The sequence below is a fragment of the Triturus cristatus genome, chromosome 5_2 (genome assembly GCF_964204655.1).
Source record: "Triturus cristatus chromosome 5_2, aTriCri1.1, whole genome shotgun sequence".
Lineage (NCBI taxonomy): Eukaryota > Metazoa > Chordata > Amphibia > Caudata > Salamandridae > Triturus > Triturus cristatus.
The window spans coordinates 750,538,838-750,563,038 of NC_140588.1; the positions used below are offsets into that span (position 1 = coordinate 750,538,838).

Below are 24,201 nucleotides of genomic sequence, written 5' to 3' on the forward strand. Positions count from 1 at the left end.
TTACAAATCCGAGGCACTGCAGTTCGGACATTATTCATTCTGCAGTGTGCTAACCTCGCTGGTGATTACCATATTAATTCCAGAAATTATTACATTTGATCTATGCTCGGATAAAGAAATTGTCGTTTCAGAAGATCTGGGCACTTTTGTTACTACTGCTCTTACCAACCCTGCCCCTTCTTCACCTTCAAATGTAGCCACACTACGAGAACGCACGCCATTGTAACGTGTAGTAGAAATATAACTGTGCATAAACGTCTGCAAACTCGCTCCATGGGTCCTACCGATGCAGCTATCCAACTTGTAAAATACGGTAATCATGAAAAATATTTATTTCACAGTGGAATACCTCAACATTCTTATAATATTGGTACAGTCCACACGCTATACAACGGCTATAGACTCCGATGTTTGAAACGGATGTAAGGTTCATCTTTTATGCCATGTATAGGATGATGCAAATCTGTGAGGTATCCCCAATTAAACTACACATATATGACTAGGTGTAAAGTTGTATTATTATGCCCATCTAACCGCTTCCCTTGTTCTTTTTTACTCTGCCACTTAACCCCTTCGCTGCAAGGCCTACATATCCCCCCCCCCCCCCGTGCTAAGCCTTTTTTTGGCTATTTGGGGTAGTTCGCGCTTAGACTGCTGTAACTTTCTGACCATATGAGGTATCCATGCCACATTTGCGTCCTTTTCTTCCAACATCCTGGGAATTCTGAAGGTACCCAGGGTTTGTGGATTCCCATGGACGGGACCAAGAAATTAGCCAAAGTACAGCTACATTTTGTGATTTTTGGCGAAAAAGTGGAAAAAAGTGCTGCAAATGAAAGTATCTGGGGTTTCCCCTGCAAATGGTATCAAATAAGAGTTTGTAGGGCTGCAATCACCATTTTCCCAGCTTTTAGGGAATGACAGACATTTGTCAGAACACCAAGGGCCTCATGTAGGTAGCGAAATACCGGTCGGTAACGGCCGATTTTCGGTAAATATGCCGTTACCGACCGGTATTCAGACAAGTGAGATGTAGGAGTCCAAAAACCACTTTTCGGTAAATATGAGGCAGTAAATACCGATTCATAGTTACCGAATTCCAAAATACCGATTCATGTTTACCGAATACATAATTAACGAATCGGTAAATATGAAGTGGTAAATATGAAGTGGTAAAAATTTAAAATGACATGTAGGAGCAGGCGGTAATTAAGAAATCCAGGAAAATCGGTAAATAAGAGTCGGTAATTAACACGGATTGAAAGCAGGTGGTAACCATCAACAATGCACATAAGCAATCCCAAAATGCAACAGCGTGGACAACATGGCCGCCATGTACGTCATTGCAAGGCGCCTACGTCTACAGGCAGCAGGACTGAGGGTGTGGCGACGGGAGGAACAAATCTACAGACAGCGCATCACACTATTACAGCTGACTGATGCAGAGATACATGAGAGGTACAGGCTACACCCCGAAACCATCATGGACCTGATAAGGGACCTGCACCCACTCCTGGACCAGCCAACAAGAAGGGCGCACGCCATACCACCACATGTGCAGGTGCTCTGCAGCCTACATCTACTGGCATCCGGCAGTTATCAGGTGGTGATAGCTGCGGTGGGTGGTGTATCCCAGAGTTGCCTGTCCCGTTTCTTCAGGAAGTTCCTGGATGCCATGATGCAGAGAATGCACCACTACATAAGCTTCCCAAACACACAGGCTGCACTGCAGAAAACAAAAACAGACTTTTATCACATGGCACAGTTCCCCCATGTCATCGGCTGTATTGATGGTACACACATCCCAATCTGTCCACCAGCTGATACAGAGCACATCTACAGGAACAGGAAGTCCACCCACTCCATCAATGTGCAGGTGATCTGTGATGCAGGGAACATCATCACAGATATTGTTGCAAAGTTTCCTGGGAGCACCCACGACTCATACATCTTCCAGAATAGTGGGATCTACACACGACTGAGTGCCGTCGAATTCGGAGAGGGATACCTGCTGGGTAAGTAACAGTGACGCCCCTTGAAACCTGCAAATCAGAGTGTATAGAGGCATGTAACTGATGGTTCCCTCTTACTCATCCAGGCGACAGTGCATATGCATGCCGTTCATTCATCCTCACTCCCTACCTACACCCAGCAACCCAGAGTGAGAGACGATACAACGTGGCCCACAAAACAACACGCAATGTGGTGGAGCGCACGTTTGGACTACTGAAGAGCAGGTTCCGCTGCCTCCACAAGAGCGGAGGCGCACGCCAGTACAAACCCATCACCTGCTGCAAGATTATTGCCACTTGTGCAATGCTGCACAACCTTGCCACGAAAAAAGGTACAGATGTGGAACTAACATATGTTGAGGACAACGAGGATGAGTCAGGCCAGCCAGAGGGCAGCGCAGCTAGAGTGCCAACTGCAATCGATGGGAGAGAGAGACGGGCAGAGATCACATGCAACTATTTCTGAGTAAGTGAGGGGACACAGCGAGTTGTGAGAAGTCATGACGTAGTTTAATGTGGCACCACGCCATGAACACATGAACAGGCCAATCTGGCAATATACCATCTATACAAGGAGTATGTCCAGGGTTACGTCACCCAATGGGAAGTGCCTAAGCAGGGCCACATCAATGTTTGCGCATACGCGCTGCAGTGGTGGATTGCACGGCCTGTGCATCCTCACTAGAGCCAACCCCAAGCCGCCTGCTGCTCCTGCGTGCTTCTGGGACGGGGGTGTGATGCTGCTGCTGGTGTCGATGCGCTCCGCAGCATCCCCTGCAGCAGTTGTCGACGCCTGACTACTCAATAGCACCCCTAGTGCACTTGTCACCTGCACCATCCCCCGAGACAGGTCGCTGCAGCACTGTGTTAGGCCCTCCTGCATCGTCACAGAGCGCCGGCAAAGTAGGGAAGTCGCAGTTGCCAGACGGTTGAGTGCCCTGCTGGTAGTGTCCCTTCTCTGGCGTTCCCGGCGCCGTGCTTCGATGTCAGCATCTAATTTGCTGCACAACTGCTGGATTGACTGGGACATGTCCCGAATGCCCGCAGCCATGCCGCCAATGTTTGTGTCCATGTTGACTAAGCTTGTCTTCATCACCCGCATGTGCCTCTGGACTGACAGAACTGCCTTTGATTGCAGGCGCTGTTGCTTCAACATTTGGCCCTCGAGCCCCAAGAAGACACCATGGCCGTCAGTGGGTGCTGGTGGACTCTGGACACGCGACCTGCGGCGCCCTCTTGCTCCCGTCTGTGCTGCCTGTGAGGTGTGGGGCACAGTGGGATGGCTCCCTTCCTGGTGCCCGGTGCGGTCTTCTGGGCCCATGCTGTCGTCTGACGAGGTGTCGAAGGCCCGTAGCCTGGCTGCTGGACGCCTCCTCATTCTCACACCTGCAAGCGGAGATGTGGCCGGTGATTCGAACATGAGTGGCGATGCTGGCTGTGGTTGTGGTGATGCTGGCTCTCGGTGAGGTGATGCTGGCTCTGTGTGCGGCGAGGCTGGCTGTGTTGGTGGTGCGGCTGCCAGTGGGCCTGCTCCCTGGTCTGAACTCGTGCTGGCTAGAGGTGATTTTTGTGGCAGGTGTGCCGTCTCCCCTGCAGCATGCCCTGTACTGCATGATGTCACATCTGTGGACAAAAAAACAACATTGGCTCAGTGTCCCCGAAGGGCTGCATTGCAAGCGTCACAATAAATCATTTCACATTCCAATCTGTCCTCTGTCTCCTTGTGCCTCGAGTGCGTGACATGCCCTGTTGCCCTGTGACATTTACGTCATGGTTAGTGTTGCCCTGACTACATCTCCCGGAATGCATTGCCTGTCTGCACTGACACGTGTGGACTGCAGTGTGATTCTCGTTTCACAATGGGGGATGTGGGATAGGGGTAGGGGGGGCTACATTGCTGTGCTTTCGTCTTACCTTGGTGTGTTGCGGCTCTGGCAGAGCTGTCGGCGTCCCCAAGACCCACGACGCTCTCTTGCTCGATTGTGGCCGCCACCAGCTCCTCCAGTTCGGTGAGGGCAGGTGCCCTGTTGGTTCCACCTCCGGTCTGGCTGGCCTCCTTCTGGATGTCGCCCATCTTCCTCTTGGTCACAATCCTCAGGTCATACCAGCGCTTTTTGAGGACCTCAATGTCCCTGTGGGTCACTCCCACAGCATTGACCTGCGCCTGGATGGCCAGCCATATGTTGCGCTTTTCAGCCTCAGGCACTTGCAGGGATTGCCTCCCAAACAGCTTCTGGTGCTGCTTCACCACCTCCTCCACCAGCACCTGGAGTTCCTTGGGGCTGAATTTGAGCTTCCTCCTCCTTTCCCCTCCGTCTTTCTGTGTTCTCTGGCTGGACATGCTGTTCGTTTCCCGCTCGCACATGCAACTGCTCCCTGCCTCTCCTCTGCACTCCAAGCCTCTCCAGGGTCGGCTAATTATGTACACCTGCCTGGGTGTGGCCACGTCGGCTAATTGTGTACACCTGCCTGGGTGTGGGCAGTTCCTGGTTGGGTGGGCTGTCGTTGCACAGGATTAGCTGTTTCGTCAAGTCATGTGATGTTATTTACCGAATCCGTACATACCGATTCGGTATTTTCCGATTCGGTGGATGCCACCTCGGTATTTTCCGAATCGGTAGATACCACCTCGGTATTTTCCGAATCGGTAATTATCACCTCGGTATTTACCGATTCGGTGAATTCCGATTCGTATTTACCGAATGTTACCGAATCGGTAACTGTTACCGAATTTTTACCTACATATAACTTACCGATTCTAATTTACCGATTCGGTACGGCTCGGTATTTAAGAACCGGTAAAATTTATTTACCTACATGAGGCCCCAAATCTTTTACACAGTTTTGGCATTTTTCTGGGACATAGCCTATTTTTGATATTTTTTGTGATTTCAACCTCCTTCCCGTTAATGGTAGAAATGGGTATGAAAGCAATAATAGATCCTGGAAAGCTATACATTTTAGAAAAGTAGACACCATTCTAAATTCAGCAAGGGGTCATTTGTGTACATCCTTCAAGGTTTCTTAATAGAAACTAACAGTTAAATATAGTAAAAATTGAAAATTAGTTGAAAAAAACAGCCTTTTGTGTCAACGTTTTCACCTCTAACTTCTTCTAATTATGACAGCTCTTTGAAAGCAATATACCGTTACATCTGCTGGACGTTACTAGTTGTGGGGATATATAGGACTTGTAGGTTCACCAAGAACCCGACAAACCCAGAGCAAAAAACTGAGCAGCAACTTGCAATGGTTTTTTAATATGTTCCGGGTATATAGCAATTATTCTGGGAAAATGTATACATGGAAAAATCGGTATGAAAGACACATATGTATTTCTGAAATGGGAACAAAATATAGAGTTTAGAAACTGTAGATATTTGCACATTTCCGAAATTGGGAATACTCATACTAGCATGAGAATTATCGGTCATTTTTCAAAATGAATTCTCTTTTACAAATTGTTTTCATTTGGAAGGCAGAAATGCATTGAAAGTCAATAGGTAATAACAGTTGCCTTACAAATCTGAATTACCCTAAGTCTCCCGATAAAAATGGTACCTCACTTGTGTGGGTAGGCATAGTGTTCACGACAGGAAACGGATCAAAACGCAACGTGAACACACCGCATTTTCACAATGAAAAATTACCCTTTTTTTGCGAAGTGCCTAGCTGTAGTTTTTGAACCGCAGCTCTGCCGGCACATAGGGAAACCTAGCAAACCTATACATTGTTTGAAAACTAGACACCCAGGGGAGTCCAGCATAGGGTGAGTTGACTGGCTCTCACCTGGCTCTGTTACCCAGAATCCCTTGCAAACCTACAAAAATGTCCAAAACAAACATATTTTCCTCATATTTCTGTGGTGAAAAGTTCTGGAATCTGTGTGGATCCACAAATTTCCACCCACCCCGCATTTCCCAAAGTCTTCTGAGAAAAATGTTACCTCACTTGTGTGGGTAGGCCTAGTGCACGCGACAGGAAACGGCCCAAAACGCAAGGTGGACACACCACATTTTCACAGTGAAAAATGACCCTTTTTTTGCAAAGTGCCTATCGTAGCTTTTTTAACCCTAGCTCTGCCGGCACCAAGGGAAACCTAGCAAACCTATACAATTTTGAAAACTAGACACACAGGGGATTCTAGGGAGGTATGGCTTATGTGGATCCCCTAACGTTTTTTTACCCAAAATCCCCTGCAAACCTCAAATATAGCTGAAAAAATCACTTTTTTCACACATTTTTGTGTGGGAAAGTTGTGGCATCACTGGGCTGACACAAATGTCCTTGGGTTTTTTTTCCTCGTGCTTAGCGGCCATCTAGGGAAACCTACCAAACCCACACATTTCTGAAATCTAGACACCCGGGGGATTCCAGGGAACTATGGCTTGCGTGGATCCCCCAACGTTTTCTTACCCAGAATCCCCTGCAAACCTCAATTTTAGCTGAAAAAATCACTTTTTTCACACAATTTTGTGTGGGAAAGTTGTGGCATCACTGGGCTGACACAAATTTCCTACCACCCAGCATTCCCCTGGGTCTCCTGATAAAAATGGTGCCTCACTCGTGTAGGAGGCCCAAGTACCCGCGACAGGCAAGGGCCCAAAACGTATTGAGGCAACATCACAATTGCCCATAACAAAAAGACTCGGTTTTGGAAGGGGGGTCACATGTTTTTTTTTTCCCCGTGCTCAGCGGCCATCTAAGGAAACCTACCAAACCCACACATTTCTGAAAACTAGACATCTGGGGGGATTCCAAGGAGGTATGGCTTGTGTGGATCCCCCAACGTTTTCTTACCCAGAATCCCCTGCAAAGCTCAAATTTAGCTGAAAAAAATCACTGTTTTCACACATTTTTGTGTGGGAAAATTGTGGCATCACCAGGCTGACACAAATTTCCTACCACCCAGCGTTCTCCTAGGTCTCCCAATAAAAATGGTGCCTCCCTCGTGTGGGAGGCACAAGTACCTGTGACAGGCAAAGGCCCAAAACGTATTGAGGTGACATCAAAAGTGCCTATCACGAAACAACCTGGCTTTGCAAGGGGGGTCACCTGGGCCTTTGGCCCCCGTGCTCGGCGGCCAGCTAGAGAAACCTACCAAACACACATATTTCTGAACACTAGACACCAGGGGGACTCCCGGGAGGTATGGCTTGCGTGGATCCCCCAACGTTTTCTTACCCAGAATCCCCTGCAAAGCTCAAATTTAGCTGAACAAATCACTTTTTTCACACATTTTTTTGTTGGAAAGTTGTAGCATCCCTGGGCTGACACAAATTTCCTACCACCCAGCATTCCCCCTGGTCTCCCGATAAAAATGATGCCTCATTCGTGTGGGAGGCACAAGTATGCGCGACAGGCAAGGGCCCAAAACGTAGTGAGGCGACATCAAAATTGCCAATCACAAAACAACCTGGTTTTGCAAGGGGGGTCACCTGGGTTTTTGGCCCTGTGCTCAGCGGCCATCTAGGGAAGCCTACCAAACCCACACATTTCTGTAAACTAAACACTCGGGGGATTCAAGGAAGGTATGGCTTGCGTGGATCCCCCAACATTTTCCTTACCCAGAATCCCCTGCAAACCTGAAATGAGGCTAAATAATCACTTTTTTCACACATTTTTGTGTGGGAAAGTTGAGCATCACTGGGCTGACACAAATTTCCTACCACCCAATGTTTCCCTGGGTCTCCTGATAATAATGGTGCCTCACTCGTGTAGGAGGCCCAAGTACCCGCGACAGGCAAGGGCCCAAAACGTATTGAGGCAACATCAAAATTGTCTATCACAAAATGTTTCGGGCCCTTGCCTGTCGCAGGTACTTGTGCCTCCCATACGAGTGAGGCACCATTTTTATTGGGAGGTCTGTGGGAATGCTGGGTGGTAGGAAATTTGTGTCAGCCCAGTGATGCCACAACTTTCTCACACAAAAATGTGTGAAACAATTGATTTTTTCAGATAAATTTGAGGTTTGCAGGGGATTCTGCGTAAGAAAACTTTGGAGGATCCACGCAAGCCATACCTCCCTGGATTACCCCAGGTGTCTAGTTTTCAGAAATATGTGGGGTTGGTAGGTTTCCTTAGATGGCCGCCGAGCACGGGGCCAAAAACCCAGGTGACCCCCCTTGAAAAACCAGGTTATTTTCTGATATGCAATTTTGATATTATCTGTATATGTTTTGGGCCCTTGCCTGTCGCAGGTACTTGTGCCTCCCACACAAGTGAGGCACCATTTTTATTGGGAGACCTGGGGAAACGCTGGGTGTTAGGAAATTTGTGTCAGACCGGTGATGCCACAACTTTCCCACACAAAAATGTGTGAAAAAAGTGATTTTTCCAGCGAAATTTGAGGTTTGCAGGGGATTCTGGGTAAGAAAACTTTGGGGGATCTACGCAGGCCATACCTCCCAGGAATCCCCCTGGGGTCTAGTTTTCAGAAATATGTGGGTTTGGTAGGTTTCCATAGCTGGCTGCCGAGCACGGGACCAAACATCCAGGTGACCCCCCTTGCAAAAGCAGGGTGTTTTGTGATAGGCAATTGTGATGTTGCCACAATACGTTTTGGGCTCTTGCCTGTCGCGGGTACTTGGGCCTCCTACACGAGTGAAGCCCCATTTTTATCGGGAGACCGGGGGGAACACTGGATGGTAGGAAATTTGTGTCAGCCCGGTGATGCCACAACTTTCCCACACAAAAATGTGTGAAAAAAGTGAGTTTTTCAGAAACATTTGAGGTTTGCAGGGGATTCTGGGAAAGAACATGTTGGAGGATCCACGCAAGCCATACCTCCCTGGATTCCCCTGGGTGTCTAGTTTTCAGAAATGTGTAGGCTTGGTAGGTTTTCCTAGATGGCCACTGAGCACGGGGCCAAAAACCCAGGTGACCCCCTTTGCAAAACCAAGTTGTTTTCTGATAGGCAATTTTGATGTCGCCTCAATACGTTTTGTGCCCTTGCCTGTCACTGGTACTTGTGCCTCCCACACAAGTGAGGCACCATTTTTATCGGGAGACCTGGGGGAACACTGGGTGGTAGGAAATTTGTGTCAGCCTGGTGATGCCACAAATTTCCCCCCAAAAATGTGTGGAAAAGTGATTTTTTCAGCTAAATTAGAGGTCTGCAGGGGATTCTGGGTAAGAAAACGTTGGGGGATCCATGCAAGCCATGCCTCCCTGGAATCCCCCGGATGTCTAGTTTTCGGAAATATGTGGGTTTGGTAGGTTTCCCTAGCTGGCTGCCGAGCATGGGGCCAAAATTCCAGGGGACCCCCCTCACAAAACCAGGTCATTTTGTGATAGGCAATTGTTATGTTGCCTCAATTCTTTATGGGCCCTTGCCTGTCATGGGTACTTGTGCCTCCCACACGAGTGAGGCACCATTTTTATTGGGAGACCTGGGGGAACACTGGGTGGTTGGAAATTTGTGTCAGCCTGGTGATGCCACAAATTAACCCCCAAAAAATGTGTGGAAAAGTGATTTTTTCAGCTAAATTAGAGGTCTGCAGGGGATTTTGGGTAAGAAAACGTTGGGGGATCCGTGCAAGCCATACCTCCCTGGAATTCTGCGAGTGTCTAGTTTTCAGAAATGTGTGGGTTTGGTAGGTTTCTCTAGATGGCCTCCGAGCACGGGGCCAAAAACCCAGGTGACCACCCTTGCAAAACCTGGTCATTTTGTGATAGGCAATTGTGATGTTGCCTCAATACGTTTTACGTCACGGGTACTTGGGCCTCATACACGAGTGAGGCACCATTTTTATTGGGAGACCGGAGGGAACGCTGGGTGGTAGGAAATTTGTGTTAGCCCGTTGATGTCAAAATTTTCCCACACAAAAATGTGTGAAAAAAGTGATTTCTTTCTGCTAAATTTGAGGTTTGCAGGGGATTCTGGGTAAGGAAATGTTGGGGGATCCATGCAAGCCATACCTCCCTGAATTTCCCTGGCTGTCTAGTTTTCAGAAATGTGTGGGTTTGGTAGGTTTTCCAGGATGGCCGCCGAACACGGGGCCAAAAACCCAGGTGACCCCCCTTGCAAAACCAGGTTGTTTTCTGATAGGCAATTTTGATGTCACCTCAATACGTTTTGGGCCCTTGCCTTTCGCAGATACTTGTGCCTCCCACACGAGTGAGGCACTATTTTTATCGGGAGACCTGGGTGAATGCTGGGTGGTAGGAAATTTGTGTCAGCCTGGTGATGCGACAACTTTCCCACACAAAAATGTGTGAAAAATGTACATTTTTCAGCTAAATTTGAGGTTTGCAGGGGACTCTGGGTAAGAAAGCGTTGAGGGATCCACACAAGCCATACCTCCCTGGAATACCCCACGTGTCTAGTTTTCAGAAATGTATGGGTTTGGTAGGTTTTCCAAGCTGGCCGCCGAGCATGGGGCCAAAAACCCAGGTTACCCCCATGCAAAACCAGGTAGTTTTGTGATAGGCAAATATGATGTCGCCTCAATACGTTTTGGGCCCTTGCCTGTCGCGAGTACTTGGGCCTCCTACACGAGGGAGGCACCATTTTTATTGGGAGACCTGGGGAAACACTGGGTGGTAGGAAATGTTTGTCAGCCCGGTGATGCCACAACTTTCCCACACAAAAATGTGTGAAAAAAGTGATTTATTCAGCTAAATTTGAGGTTTGCAGGGGATTCTGGATAAGAAAAGATTGGGGCATCCACGCAAGCCATACCTCTCTGGAATCCCCCGGGTGTCTAGTTTTCAGAAATGTGTGGGTTTGGTAGGTTTCCCTAGCTGGCCGCCGAGCACGGGGCCAAAAACCCAGGTGACCCCCCTTGCAAAACCAGGTTGTTTTGTGATAGGCAATTGTGATGTTGCCTCAATACGTTTTGGGCCCTTGCCTGTCATGGGTACTTGGGCCTCCCACACGAGTGAGGCACTATTATTATTGGGAGACCTAGGAGAACGCTGTGTGGTAGGAAATTTGTGTCAGCCCGGTAATGCCACAACTTTCCCACACAAAAATGTGTGAAAAAAGTGATTTTTTCAGCTAAATTTAAGGTTTGCAGGGGATTCTGGTTAAGAAAACATTGGGGGATCCATGCAAGCCATACCTCCGTGGAATCCACCGCTTGTCTAGTTGTCAGAAATGTGTGGGTTTGGTAGGTTTCCCTAGATGGCCGCCGAGCCTGGGCCCAAAAACCCAGGTGAGCCCCAGTGCAAAACCAGTTTGGCTTGTGACAGGTAATTTTGATGTCGCCTCACTAGGTTTTGGGCCCTTGCCTGTCGCGGGTACTTGACCCACCCACACAAGTGAGATACCAATTTTCTATGAAGACTTTGGGGAATGCGGGGTGGGTGGAATTTTGTGGATCTTCGCAGATTCCAGAACTTTCCCCCTACAGAAATATGAGGAAAATGTGTTTTCTTTTACAAATGTTGAGGTTTGCAAGGGAATCTGGGTAACAGAATGTGGTGAGAGCCAGACAAGTCAGCCCATCCTGGATTCCCCTCGGTGTCTATTTTTGAAAAATATATGGGCCCGATTCACAGAACAAACTTAAGACAAAATCCTAAACTTAGTACCATTTTGGTATTCACAGAATGCACTTACTACTTCTGGTATTCACAGAATGAACTTACTACTTTTGCGATTCACAGAATAAACTTACTACTTTTGCTATTCACAGAATGAATTTACGACTACTACTAACTTTACGTCCGCACTCGGGCCGGAAATTCCGGCCCGGAAGCTCCGCCTCAGGCCGGGAAGCCCCGCCTCCGGGCCGGAAGCTCCGCCTCCGGGCTGGAAGCTCCGCCTCCGGGCCGGAATTTCCGGCCCGAGTGCGGACGTAAAGTTAGTAGTCGTAAATCCATTCTGTGAATAGCAAAAGTAGTAAGTTTATTCTGTGAATCGCAAAAGTAGTAAATTCATTCTGTGAATACCAGAAGTAGTAAGTGCATTCTGTGAATACCAAAATGGTACTAAGTTTGTTCTGTGAATCGGGCCCTATAGGTTTGCTATGTTTCCCTATGTGCTGCCGGCGCTAGGACCCAAAATCCACATGTGGGCCCTTTCCAAAAAAAAGTCAGTGCCTAGTGGGCTTTCTGCCGCCCTGGAAAGGGGGGAAATCAGGGGCTATTGTCCTGATATGCCCCAGAGGCATGCAGAAAGACTGTGGCTATTCTTTTGGGGGGTTAGGGGCATTGGGATGCCCATTCTGGTCACACCCCACCCCTGTGTCTAAAAAAGCAAGTATATTCGCTGGCACATAGTTGGCTTTCTGCCCCCTGGTGGGCAGATCAGGGGCTACTGCCCCCATCTGCCTCCTGGGATTGGCAGAAAGAATGTGGCATCTTTTTAGGGGTGGGTGGGGGCATTGGCATGTCCATTCTTGACAGCTCCCACCCCGAAATTTGGAGAAATAAAATCCCTGGTGGCTAGTGGGCTTTTTGCCCCCCTGGGGGGTGCAGATAAGGTGCTATTGTCCCATCTGCCTCCCAGGGGGGGTGCAGAAAGACTCTCGCATTTTTTATTTGGGTGGGTCATTGACATGCCCATTCTGGGCAGCCCCGCCGCTACCTATATAAAAAAAATCCCTGGTGTTTAATGGGCTTTCTGCCCCCTTGGGGGGGCAGATCAGGGGCTATTGCCCCATCTGCCTCTTGGGGGCAGAACGTCTTTTGTCTTCTTTGGGGGGTAGGGTGGGGGCATTTGCATGCCCATTCTTTCTGGGCAGCCCCCACCCCGGGCCTATAAACCAAATAATCCCTGGCATCTAGGGTGCTTTCTGGACTAAATTTGCCCAAACGCATATAGGGAGCAAAGGCCCTTGCCCAAGGGGCCGCTCCCCCCTCCCTGGTGTCTAGGTGCTGGATCCCTGCTTGGGGATCGCCCTCCTGGGGTGCTTCCACTGGGGAGGGGTACCATTGGAAAGGGGAGATTCTCCCCTTTCTAATGATACCCTCCCGTCTTTTTACGTGAGCACGTAGAAAGTGAAACTGAAATGAGCCTAAAGGCTCATTACAGTTTCGGTTTCTGTGAAATGACGACAGCGCGATGTGCGCGCAGATCGGCAGTTCACCGAAACGGCAGGGGGGCCCCGGGAGCTGGGGAAGCTCTTCCCCAGCTCCCGAGGGTTTGGGGGAGAAAAGGAAATCCCTCTGCTGTCTGCAGCAGAGGGATTTCGTGCCCCTGTCCTCATGACGGAATGGTTCCGTCATGAGCACAGGAGCACCGATGCTCATGACGGAACCATTCCGGCATGAGCATCGAAGGGGTTAAATAATAAAGTTACTAGGGCTCAGAATGGATGCCAATGTTTTTCTCCAAGGACACCTTGAGAATTATTTTTGAATGAAAAAATAAAGCAGGCGCATTAAAAGAATGACTTATGGATTTAGTCAATTCCACAGAGTTAGAGCCATATTTTTAGAGGGTGAGCGGTACAGATGCTTTATTGGGGCATGGCAGAATTTACAGCGCAGTGGGAGACGCAGGATTAGAGGACACACATAAATATATATTATGTATGTTTTTGGGTGTCTTGTTTGGTTGATAAGGAGTCTTCTGTTTCTCGCCATCATTCCGGCTCTTATGAATAATTCAGAGGCCACAGACTCCTCCTGTGGAGTAAAGCAAGGATTTCCAGACTGCACTTCATGCTGTTATCCGCAGGCCCAGCACAGAATGTATCTCCAGCCTCGAGATGGGTTAAAAATAATTTGTGATATGTTATAATATGTATCCTGCATTTATTAAAGTTAATACGTAGTTAGGCGTATTGGAAGTTAGCAGTGTTTAATCATATTTTCACTGTATTTTTTATTTTTCTAAAAGTGGGGTTTGGGGGCTGACCAGGCGATACTACAATAAAAAATATGAAAAGGATCTATCAGTAAAATATTTTTTCTTGTACAGGATTTGATATTTCAAGAAGTTGACTGGCATGTGTGTTTTTTGTTGCTGGAGCATCTAGAGCAGCCGCCCCTTCACATTCACGGGAGCCTCGGCGCGTGTCCCAGCCTTCAGTGTATAGCAGGGTATGGCACGTGGCATGCACTTGAGTCGACTCGGAGCAGTATGCTAAAAGATCTGGCAATTCATTATGTCATGTTTTTTAACTGAGAAACCATGTCTTGTGGTTTAGGCGTTAAAAGACAACAAGTAGCCACTGTCGTTTTTTACTTTCTTATTAGTAATAGTGCATTTTACTTATTAGTTTATTGGTATGTTTCTTTATCAAAAGCAAATGAAATATGCTAAAAAAAAAAGCTTAAGGCCAGTGAGTTATTTCTAAAAGTGTGTGTTTTAATTGCCACAATCTGCTTTCAACTTCATAAACTGATGTATATAAACTGAGGCTGCATGGTTGTCGCTGTGAAAGTCTATGCAGCACACAGAGGGGCATATTCACAAGGACCGGCGATACCTATCGCAAATGCTAGTTAGCGGCAGTTTTTTTTATCCCTGCCTAACCACAAAAACTATCACCATGTTATCGGCGTATTAGCAAGCCATAGCTACAAGGTGATACTATCAGGGAACGGCGGTAAAAGCTGCCGCTAACATTTGCGTGAGGGCGATAGGAAATCCGGCGTTAGCGGGCGAACACTACCGATAGGCCCATTAGCGTCAAAAAACCTCATGTTAGACATCCCAACATGAGTTTTTTTTGTCTCTAATGCAAAAAAAAGCCTATCAGTCAACATCCATTAGAAAATAGGCATGCTGAATGGAGCAGCTGGGCCAAGTGCAGCACACATCAACAACCCCTGCAAACCACCCAACATCCAGGATGACCAGGATGAGAGCCAGGATGCCTCGCTGGACCTGTCTGGAGTCTGGATGCCTCGCTGGACCTGCGTCTGGAGCCTGGATGCCTCGCTGGACCTGCATATGGAGCCTGGATGCCTAGCTGGATCTTCTTCTGGAGCGTGGAGTGGGATGCAGAGGTGCTGTGGAGTCGATGAGCCATAGTGGTAGACATTGAGGCACCATGATCGCCCGTACCTGGTGGTGAAGTCTAGCAGGTCGCATGGAGACACGTTACTGGCCTGTGTGAGAAGACTGCCTTGCGCACCTCGGAGCTGTTAATAGCAGAGGTGCTCCTGCGCCCCAATGAAGGGAGGTCTGCATCGCATACTACGATCCACCACTACACCGGGGTGCACAGAGGGGATTATCAACAGTGGGTGCTGCCTCTCTGCATCACAGGCCGGATGATGTTGGGCTGGCCGGACGCTGTGGAGGGTGAGGCCCCTGAGCTGCGCCGAACTTGTGTGGCGGGAGCGCTGCAAGTTCATGCCTAAGGAGGCCCTGCTGCAACAACTGCATCGGGAGGTTCACCAGAACCAGGGACTGCTGTACCCTGGCTTGTGAAATCCCACCTGGCTAAGGCTCCTGCTGGCTGAGTCACAGATTTGTAGAGAGTGCAGCGGATTGCGCCACATGGGTCAATGTCCAGGTAAGGAGATGGTGGGATGCATAGCTCAGGACACCTGGGGGTCGAGTCGCTTAGGCCTAGCACACGTAGATGAAGCACCCCCAGTGGCGGCTCATCTGCTATGGCGGAAGAGTGTCGCCCCACTGCTTTCAAGCAGTGCAGAAGAGGAAAAATCATCACACAATAACTTACTGATGTAACCATGCTATGTTTCCTTTGCGGGTGGGTAGGACTGCTCCAAGCACAGGGTAAGGCATGGGCATATTGGCATGCTCACTCAAGTGCACAATGACTGTTTGGTTGGCCCACTCAGTCCGCCCAAAGCAGTCATGCACACTTCCCTCTTCATTACAGCCTGCATGGTGAACATGCCCACCCCACGTTGCCAAATACCAATCCCACTACCACATCGCAGCATTGTGATTGGCTCAGGGGAGGAAGCCTGGCTGCCTACTTCCTGCTCCTGGAAGCAGACGCAGGAGAGCAGGAACAACGAAGACATGGGACCTGGCTTTGAGGTAAGACTTCCCTTATTAAAATATTTACATCACCCACTCACACACACATCCCCGCGTCCATGCCCCATCTAGTGTTCTTTCCCGCATTTACCACCTCACAGCTGTCCGCCCCCCAGCACTTCTCAATGGCAGCCGCTGTGCACGCATGCACAGCAGGCGTAACACTCATGTGCCAAAGGCACATACGTGATTGCGGTGCCTGCCATACCATCGCATTCCATTCCAATGCATACTAATACTAGGCACATTGCAACAGTAGAGTAGGTGTTGCATAGCAGAGACATTATTATCACTTTTCCCACTTCAGTGAGTGCAACCCAAAACTAACCTTTGCACCCCAAACCCAACCGTGAACCCTGGAATTTCTTTTTGAGCCCCATAACACACCCAAAAATCACATTTGACCAAATGCGCATCCCAATTTCCATATTTTACCCCAAAATACATCCCAATTTCCATATTTTACCGCAAAACACACCCCAATTTTCATATTTTACATCCGAAACCCATACCCACCCGAAAAACTTTAAATTACTCCATTACTGACCTCACAATGCGTTGTAATCAAATGCGATGTAAAGGCACGAGCGTTGTCAGAATTGCGTTGTTAACGATGTACTGCCTGCGTTGTAATGCTCATCTCCCATGCCAAAGGCAACCCATAGGCTAAGCCGTTTGCTTCCGTCTGCCCCTGGACCGAGCTCAGCACCAAGGAGCCTTCCTCTTGGACACTCCATCTCTACGACACCAGCACCCTCCTCACCATCAACCCTGGACTCCACCTCGCCTGCAGGACCAACCTCTGCTCTGTCCCGGACATCACCATCACTGACTACTGCAGTATCACCTGGAAGGAGCACTCCGACCATCAAGGAGGAGGCATTGCCATCACCTACAGAAGCACACTCCGACTGACCATGCACTCTTATGTCCCAAGGGTGCCCTTGGACCACCTCAACTCCCAGATCCGGACCAAGCCCAAGCACATCCTCTGCGGCACCCTTATGTGCATGTCCCCCGGGCCATGGCTCCCCATTCTCCAATACTAGTGTAGACCTCATTGCACGCCAGGGTCTCCCATCCACCGACGACATCCGTTTCGGTGAACTCGAGTTCCACCTGGACAACCCCAGTGACCAGGATACCACCCCCTCCTGGGGAAGGTCCCCTACATCAGATGCAAGCAGCAAGTCACTTCAACAAGCCACATAGCAGGACACACAGTCGAGCATGTCACCTCCGCCAGCGGGAACTTCAACTACTGCCACAACACCGGACTCTCCTGGACTGACCATCATTGGTAACATCAATTCTTCACCTTGCCCACTGGATTCCACTGCCATCATCGCACCCCCTTGCAGCTGGATCGAGGCCACCGAAGAACATCTCGTCAACTCTCTCCGCACCAACACTCCACCAATGCTTCCAAACGATGACACCGCAGCGCGCAACCACCACCGATGGATCTCCAACAGCGCCGACATTCGGGCACCCTTCATGAACGGCACTGCATCGGTACCTTCCGCCTGCCTGATGGCAGGCGTAAGGGTGACGCAGTGTCACAGAGATAGGCTGGCCCCATGTATTGCTGGAGTTGCATCATGGTTGTTACATGACTGCAGCAATGCGTGACTTTAGCGCAGACAGATACGTCAGGATTCCTGACATATCTGTCATTACTTGCGTCATGGAGCGCTGTCCAGTGAACACAGTGCATCCATGCTGTCGCAGGAAGGGCATAGTGAAAAGTGTTGCAACGCCGTCTTGTCGCAGCACTGCAGCACTTTTCATGACTGGGGCCCAGGAATGCGCACTATCTTATTGATGGTGCGCATTCCTGCACTGTAGTTTTGTCGCAGGGCAGCGCTGCAACATTGCTCTCTGCGCTATCCAGCACCAAAACCTGCTGAGATGTGGTCCCAAGTGTTATCCCCATTTTTAAGACCAGCTATTTTCTGGTCTGTAGTAACTGTCTCTAACTGCAGTTAGAGACAGTTTTTTTGTCTTCAGAAGTTCAAGGATCCCCTTGTGAATATGGAGTAGTGGTGTTTGCAGCCATTTTTGCACGAGAACGCCTCTCCTGCATATAATTATCGCTAACAGAAGTAGCGATCTTTACAACGGACATTTTTGCCTAAAAACTGTCGCTAACGACTGTTAGCGACAGCTTGGTAATTGGGCGATAAAATTATCGCCGCATTAGCGGTAGAAAAGTGCTGCTAATGCGACAATAACTCTTTGTGATTATGCAGCAGAGTCTGCACACGTTTATGGGTTCTTCCTGCACTGGCGTAGGAAGCTGATGCTGTTATTGACATTTGGCAGCCAAGAAGACTAGCACCTTGTTCAATGTGTGTTATATTTGCTTCCTGCACTCAACCCAGTTACATAGCTCCAACGTGTTAAATGCTCAAAGGATCCACTCGATATTACCAAACAACAAGACTTTCAAACCCTGCTTTCTAATGCTCCGCCATTTACAGAGTAAAAGTTTGAGACGGGACATGAGGAAGGCCACTGTTGGTGCAAGATTGTACTTGGTGTGGATTGGTTATTAGGTAATTCGGTGTGTCAGGCCCGATGTTGGCAGGGGTGGTGTATTTAGTGTTTTACACAGTGCCAGCTAGTCAGTGTGGGGCCGCTGTAAATCACTTGGGGGCATTCAAAAATTGAGCCCTTTGTTGGATCTCTGGTGGGGTACACAGAGCTCCAAGATTATAGAGTGGACGCTAGTCAAGTGGCGCAAAAAGGGAAAACAGCCTCAATAAAAAGCCAGGTAGTGGTGATTTACATAGAATTTATATATTTATATACTTTATAGAGATTTATAGAGGGAAGCAGTGGTGCAGTGGTGAAAAAAACATGTTGGCTGGGACTGCAGATGGGTATTGTCTGGGCCAGAGGCAGGTCATGCAATGGGAAGCAGAAAAAGGGTTGCATCTCACCGATAATAAGCAATGGGTAGTGTGCTACCGTATACGATATGAAGGAGTTTAGTTGTTTCTCAATGTCAAAATAAACTGTCAATTATAAACCAAGAGGGTTAGAAGAATTTCTTGATCGCTAGGATGGCGGCTGAAACTATTTTGGGTGCAGTGGATGACGGCAAATGAAGGTCCTCTTTTGTGGACCGAGCACCCTTTTTGGTAAATTAAAAACAGAGTACTTGCACTTAAACAGGTAACTACCTTCCTCTTTCTATGTTATGGTTCGAACAGATAGTCCTAGATTATAAGGGAGGTGGTGTGTGGAAATTCCTGGTGGCCAGAATTACTATACAAGTTAAAAGTCTACAGCCGATCCTTGTTTATCGTATTGAATTCCATACAGAATTCCGTGGGGTTTAATGTACATGCTTCCCCCTTAAATTTTGCAGTTGGTAAATGTGTGCAAGGAGACCAGTGCACAGTAATGAAGGATTTAATCTTGCAGGTTGGTGTTATGCATACTCATGCAGCGGGTTGGAAACCGGGCTTTCTTAATAAGATTTCACTAACTGAATTTTCAAGCAGGTAAAATAAAATTTCAGTTTACAGCAATCAGAAAAACCCGGTGTGGAAACGCTGTCCCATTTAGAATTGTGTGGCATAAAATTCCATAGAAGAATTCCACTGAACTCTAGGCCTTAGTGCTTATAGTTTGAGCACCTAACATTGTACAGTTCGCTAGGAGAAAATCATATTTTAAGTGGCCATATTAAGTATATAGCAAACACAAGGAGATGCTGGACATAGCGCTGAAACTTTTCAGATACTCACCCCCAAGTTAAAGATCTGGGTTGAATCCTTCATCGTTCTTTAGCTCAATTCGCCACCTCAGTTCAGACCCAGCCATATGCAAATCAGTCTTGATCCAGTTCCTCATGGGAACACTCCAGCCGGAACTGCCAAGCCATGACTTTCCTGGACCGGAAACAAGCATCATGGGACCGGTTTTGGGGTAACGCCCCTCATCAGCCAGGTTCGCTTGCAACCAGAGGCAAAGTGACCAATTGACCCACATCTGGGCATACCCTGCCAACTTTTGGCAAGCAAAGCAAACAAAAGGAGATGATGTTTGGAGAGCTGAAACGTTTCAGACACTTCACTTCACTAACTACAAGGGAGACTGGACATAACCTATCCAAGTGTAAGTGGTGCTGAGCCAAGCACCTTCCTCCCATTCTGCCAGTGATGACCCATCCAGTCACACCTAAGCACCCTATTGTGTGTGGCTGTCTGGAAGGAATACACAAAGCCCAACTGTCAGCTACACCCAGGCATGTGACCAGAGTCAAGCTACAGGCACTAAATGGTAAAGGCAAGAAAATGACAATTTTCTAGAAGTGGCACTTTTAAAATTGTAATTTTGATTCCAATTTAGGAAAAAGTTAGGATTTTAAATTCCAGCTCCAGAGACACCAAACATGAACTGCGTACCAGTTACCATGTGTAAATTACACTTGTAAAATGTAATAAGCAACTCCATTGTTGTCCTATGGGAGAGATGGGTCTTAAAGTAGTGAAAAGCACATTTAAGAGTTTTTGCCTACCAGGACATGTAAAACTTAAAAGCACATGTCCTACATTTTAAGTACATTGCACCATGCCTTCCGGGCTGTCCAGGGCTTAGGTTAGGGGTGATTTTTGCGTACTAAAAAGGAAGATATGGGCCTGGCAAATGGTTTATTTTGCCAGATTGATATGACAGTTTAAAACTGCACACACATAGGCTGCAATGGCAGGCCTGAAACATGTTTAAAGTTCTGGGTAAGTGGGTGGCACAATCAGTGCTGCAGGCCCACTAGTACCATTTAATTTTCAGGCCCTGGATACATGTAGTACCACTTTATTAGGAACTTATAAGTACATTAAATATGCCATTTGGGTATAAGCCAGCATAACATGTTTTCAGGAGAGAGCACAAGCACTTTAGCACTTTTTAGCAGAGGTAAAGTGTGCAGAGTCCTAAAGCCAACAAATTCAGCAAAAATAGGAGGGGTGAAGGCAAAATGTTTGGGGATGACCCTGAAGAAAGGGCCACGTCTAACAACCATGCAAACAGGTTATGCCATAAAAGTGATTTCTATGTGCATGTGAATTTCTTTACAGGTTGACTACTCCCAAACACTGCCAAATAAAGATCTACTAATTAAGAAAACAGCGGTTAAGAGAAGAGTGCTTCAGGTAAAATCATATTGAGCATTTTGATCTGATGGCTTGGGGGTATCAAGGTGTTGCAGAGATCATTCTGCAAAGATGAATTCTGACCATGGCTGCTGCATCTATGTGTCCTCTTGACAGAATTTGATGTTTCAGAGATGCTACTCACTTCCTATCTTAATGACTTCCCTTAACTGAAGAACAGATGAACTAAACATAGGCGTCTTCTAAAGATGCCTCCCACTGCAATATTCATTCAAGCCTTTTCATAGTCAAACTTGTGTTACCTTGAAATCTTCTAAGCCCTGACTTGGTCTACTGTACTTTCCTGTCAGTAGAGTTGTTATGGTCTATGATATATCTAGCATTGCTGAGCTGCTATTTCAATTGGGAAATTTAGGTCTGATATAAGCTTCTAAATTCTTATAGGACTGGTATCGGTCAATTGATGCTGTGCTGCCAGCAAGTCAGTTGGTAGTCTGCATGCTTAATCTGCTTCCTGGAATACATTTTGGATTACCTTTTGAAGTCTTCTTTGTTTCGAGAGAACTTAACATTTGTGATGAGTGCTTGAAGGAGTCAGGCGCATAGGAACACAGACTTACACAGAAACCCATGCTTTAAATAATGAATGGCAATTACAAGTGTGGTGTTTGCTCTTGGGTGAACGTGCAAATGCTATTCTTCAGTTATCAGAATTTCGTTCATTAATAGGCATTACAACACACATCAAGAATGTTCACAGATGGCAAGTTAAGAGCACCAGTGTGCTTTGTGAGTGGCACTGCTTGTGTGCAAGGTTACTAGGTGTTTCAAATAAAGCTCTGAGACAAGTGTATTTTAACCAAATTATTTATTCAACAAATGCCAATGTATACATGGTGACATCACACACACGTTACATGTTGGCCATTTTAGATTAGGAGAAACAAATAGGGAAGGGAGAACCACATAACCATACCTGGATGCATTTCATTGACATAAAGGATGTTCTGTAACAAGAGAATAGACGTTTGCGGTTATCCAATGAATCGGAACCTACATTAATATTGCTGGCAAGACTCAACTGGCATTAAGCTGAACCCATCAACTATAGGACTCTGACTGTGTGGAATTTTGTCACCAATCACAGCAAGGAAATTGTGGAAATGTATTTAGAATATATATCTCCTCAGGAGAGTTACTGCATGCATAATAATCTCAAAGGGTTTTTGGAGTTCTGAGATAGGATAAAATAATTATGTATTCTCTTGCATCATTCACAGACTGAGTTTCAATTTATTAGCTTGTACTTGCTAACATTGTCATTCTTTTGTTAGTAATTTACAAATGATACTATGGCGGTAGCAAGTATGCCTCATCCTTTGTAATTTTTATCTGAGGAAGGTGATCCCTTTTCACCCTGGAAATGTTGGAAACAAATGTTTGACTCTTATCTACTGGGGTTTGGTGGAGATAAAGTTTCCGCAGTCTGGAAGCAAGCTATTTTACTCCATAGAAGAAGGGAATATCTATGAAAGCTTTGATGAAATTCCTATTAGCAGTGCAGACGGTGAACCAAACAATTTGTATGGCATGTCTGTGGTGATGCTTAAGGGAGGTCTGAGGAGAATGGAAGATATCTGACTTCGTTAACGACATTAGCACTCACTTGTGATTTTGGTTACATCACAGGTTTAATAAATATGGATCACATAGTGATGTGTACAAATAACCCAAAAGTTCATGAGAAACACCTCACCAAAAACCTGATCTTAAGGAGATTTTAGATGTTCTAGAAGTGATGGAGAAAACCAATGTGTGGGTATGGGAAATGAGAGATTGAAATGAGAAGAGTGTGCGTGAAGTGGGTGGGTCTTTGAATGAAGTCAAGATATCTAATAAGCTTAGTGATCCTAATAAATGCACTGATTTAGATGACAGGGGTGTTACTAGTGATAACAAGGACAATGACTTAAATGTTATCGATGAGGCGTGAGGGTCATCTCTCAAATAGCCCAGGGTGGGAACAACAATGAGTTACTACCCTGTGGGTTATAGATATTCCAAAACTAATGTTCTTAGTTATTCAGTAATGAAGATCCAGTTTTACAACAGAGAAACTGTAAGCAAGGTATCCGTAGACAAATATGGTGACAACTTGCTAGGGGGAGATACTAAGGGTACAGGGTGTGAGGGAGTGATAGGGTTGTTTTTGACCTTTGGGCATACAATTATTTTAAAGATGAATGTAATACACTGTGTACTTAAGATGAGGAAGGCTCCAAATATGATGCTTAACCTGCTCAAGGAAGAACTTCAGAGGTTTATTGAATTTTGGTGGGATCAAGGAAATTGAGACTTGGGTTTGCCCAGATAGTTTTGGTGCCAAAGGACAGAGGATAGAAAATAAGAAAATGTGTTGACCTATTGGGGTTAAACACGCATATTTGGCTAGATCAACAGCCCTTTGTTCAACATCTCAGAGACTCTGGCAATGTTCTTCAGTTTGTTGGATTGTCCTCAGCTTATCACAAGTTTCCACTTTACAAGGAGTCCAGACATTTAACATCCTTCTTCAAACCTCTGGTGGCTTACAGATTAGTGTGATTGGCCTTGGACTGGAATCTGCAACTACATGTTTTCAAATGGGGTGACGCAGAGGGTATTGGAAGGTTTGTCAAGGATTCTTATTTTTGCAAGATTACATCTTGGTATATGGGAAGGATCAAGATGAACAAAATGAAACCTTCAAACTTGTTTAAAACAGAAAGAAGGATTATGGAACCTCTGTTGCGTATTTTGGGCACCTCCTTCACCCTGTGGAGCAATCAAGAAAAGTATTAGTGAAATGAAATGAAAGTTTTATAAAGCGGGTGTATACCGAAGCTTATTAGCTCTAGAGCTGTCATAACCTGAGCAGGGAGGCAAATGGGGGTTAAGAGTTGGGCGCGAACAACCAGGTTTTCAGCTCCTTTCTGAACAGTTGTCTGCTTTTTTGGCTTCTCAGAGTAAAAGGCAGAGTGTTCTAAAGTTTAGGGGCCAGATGAAAGAAGCTTCTGCAGACCCATTTCACGGTCTTCATCCTGGGAAATGACTAACAAAGAGGCGGTAGATGATCTGAGGTTGCATTGTGGGATGTGCCATCTAGCTG

The 24,201-nt window shown here is 46.9% G+C and overlaps 1 protein-coding gene across 1 annotated transcript in view; it reads left to right on the forward strand.

Moving 5' to 3' along the window:
- HTR2C (5-hydroxytryptamine receptor 2C) overlaps positions 1-24,201 on the forward strand; it is a 3,718,710-nt gene that overhangs the window by 1,227,216 nt on the left and 2,467,293 nt on the right. The window lies entirely within an intron of this gene.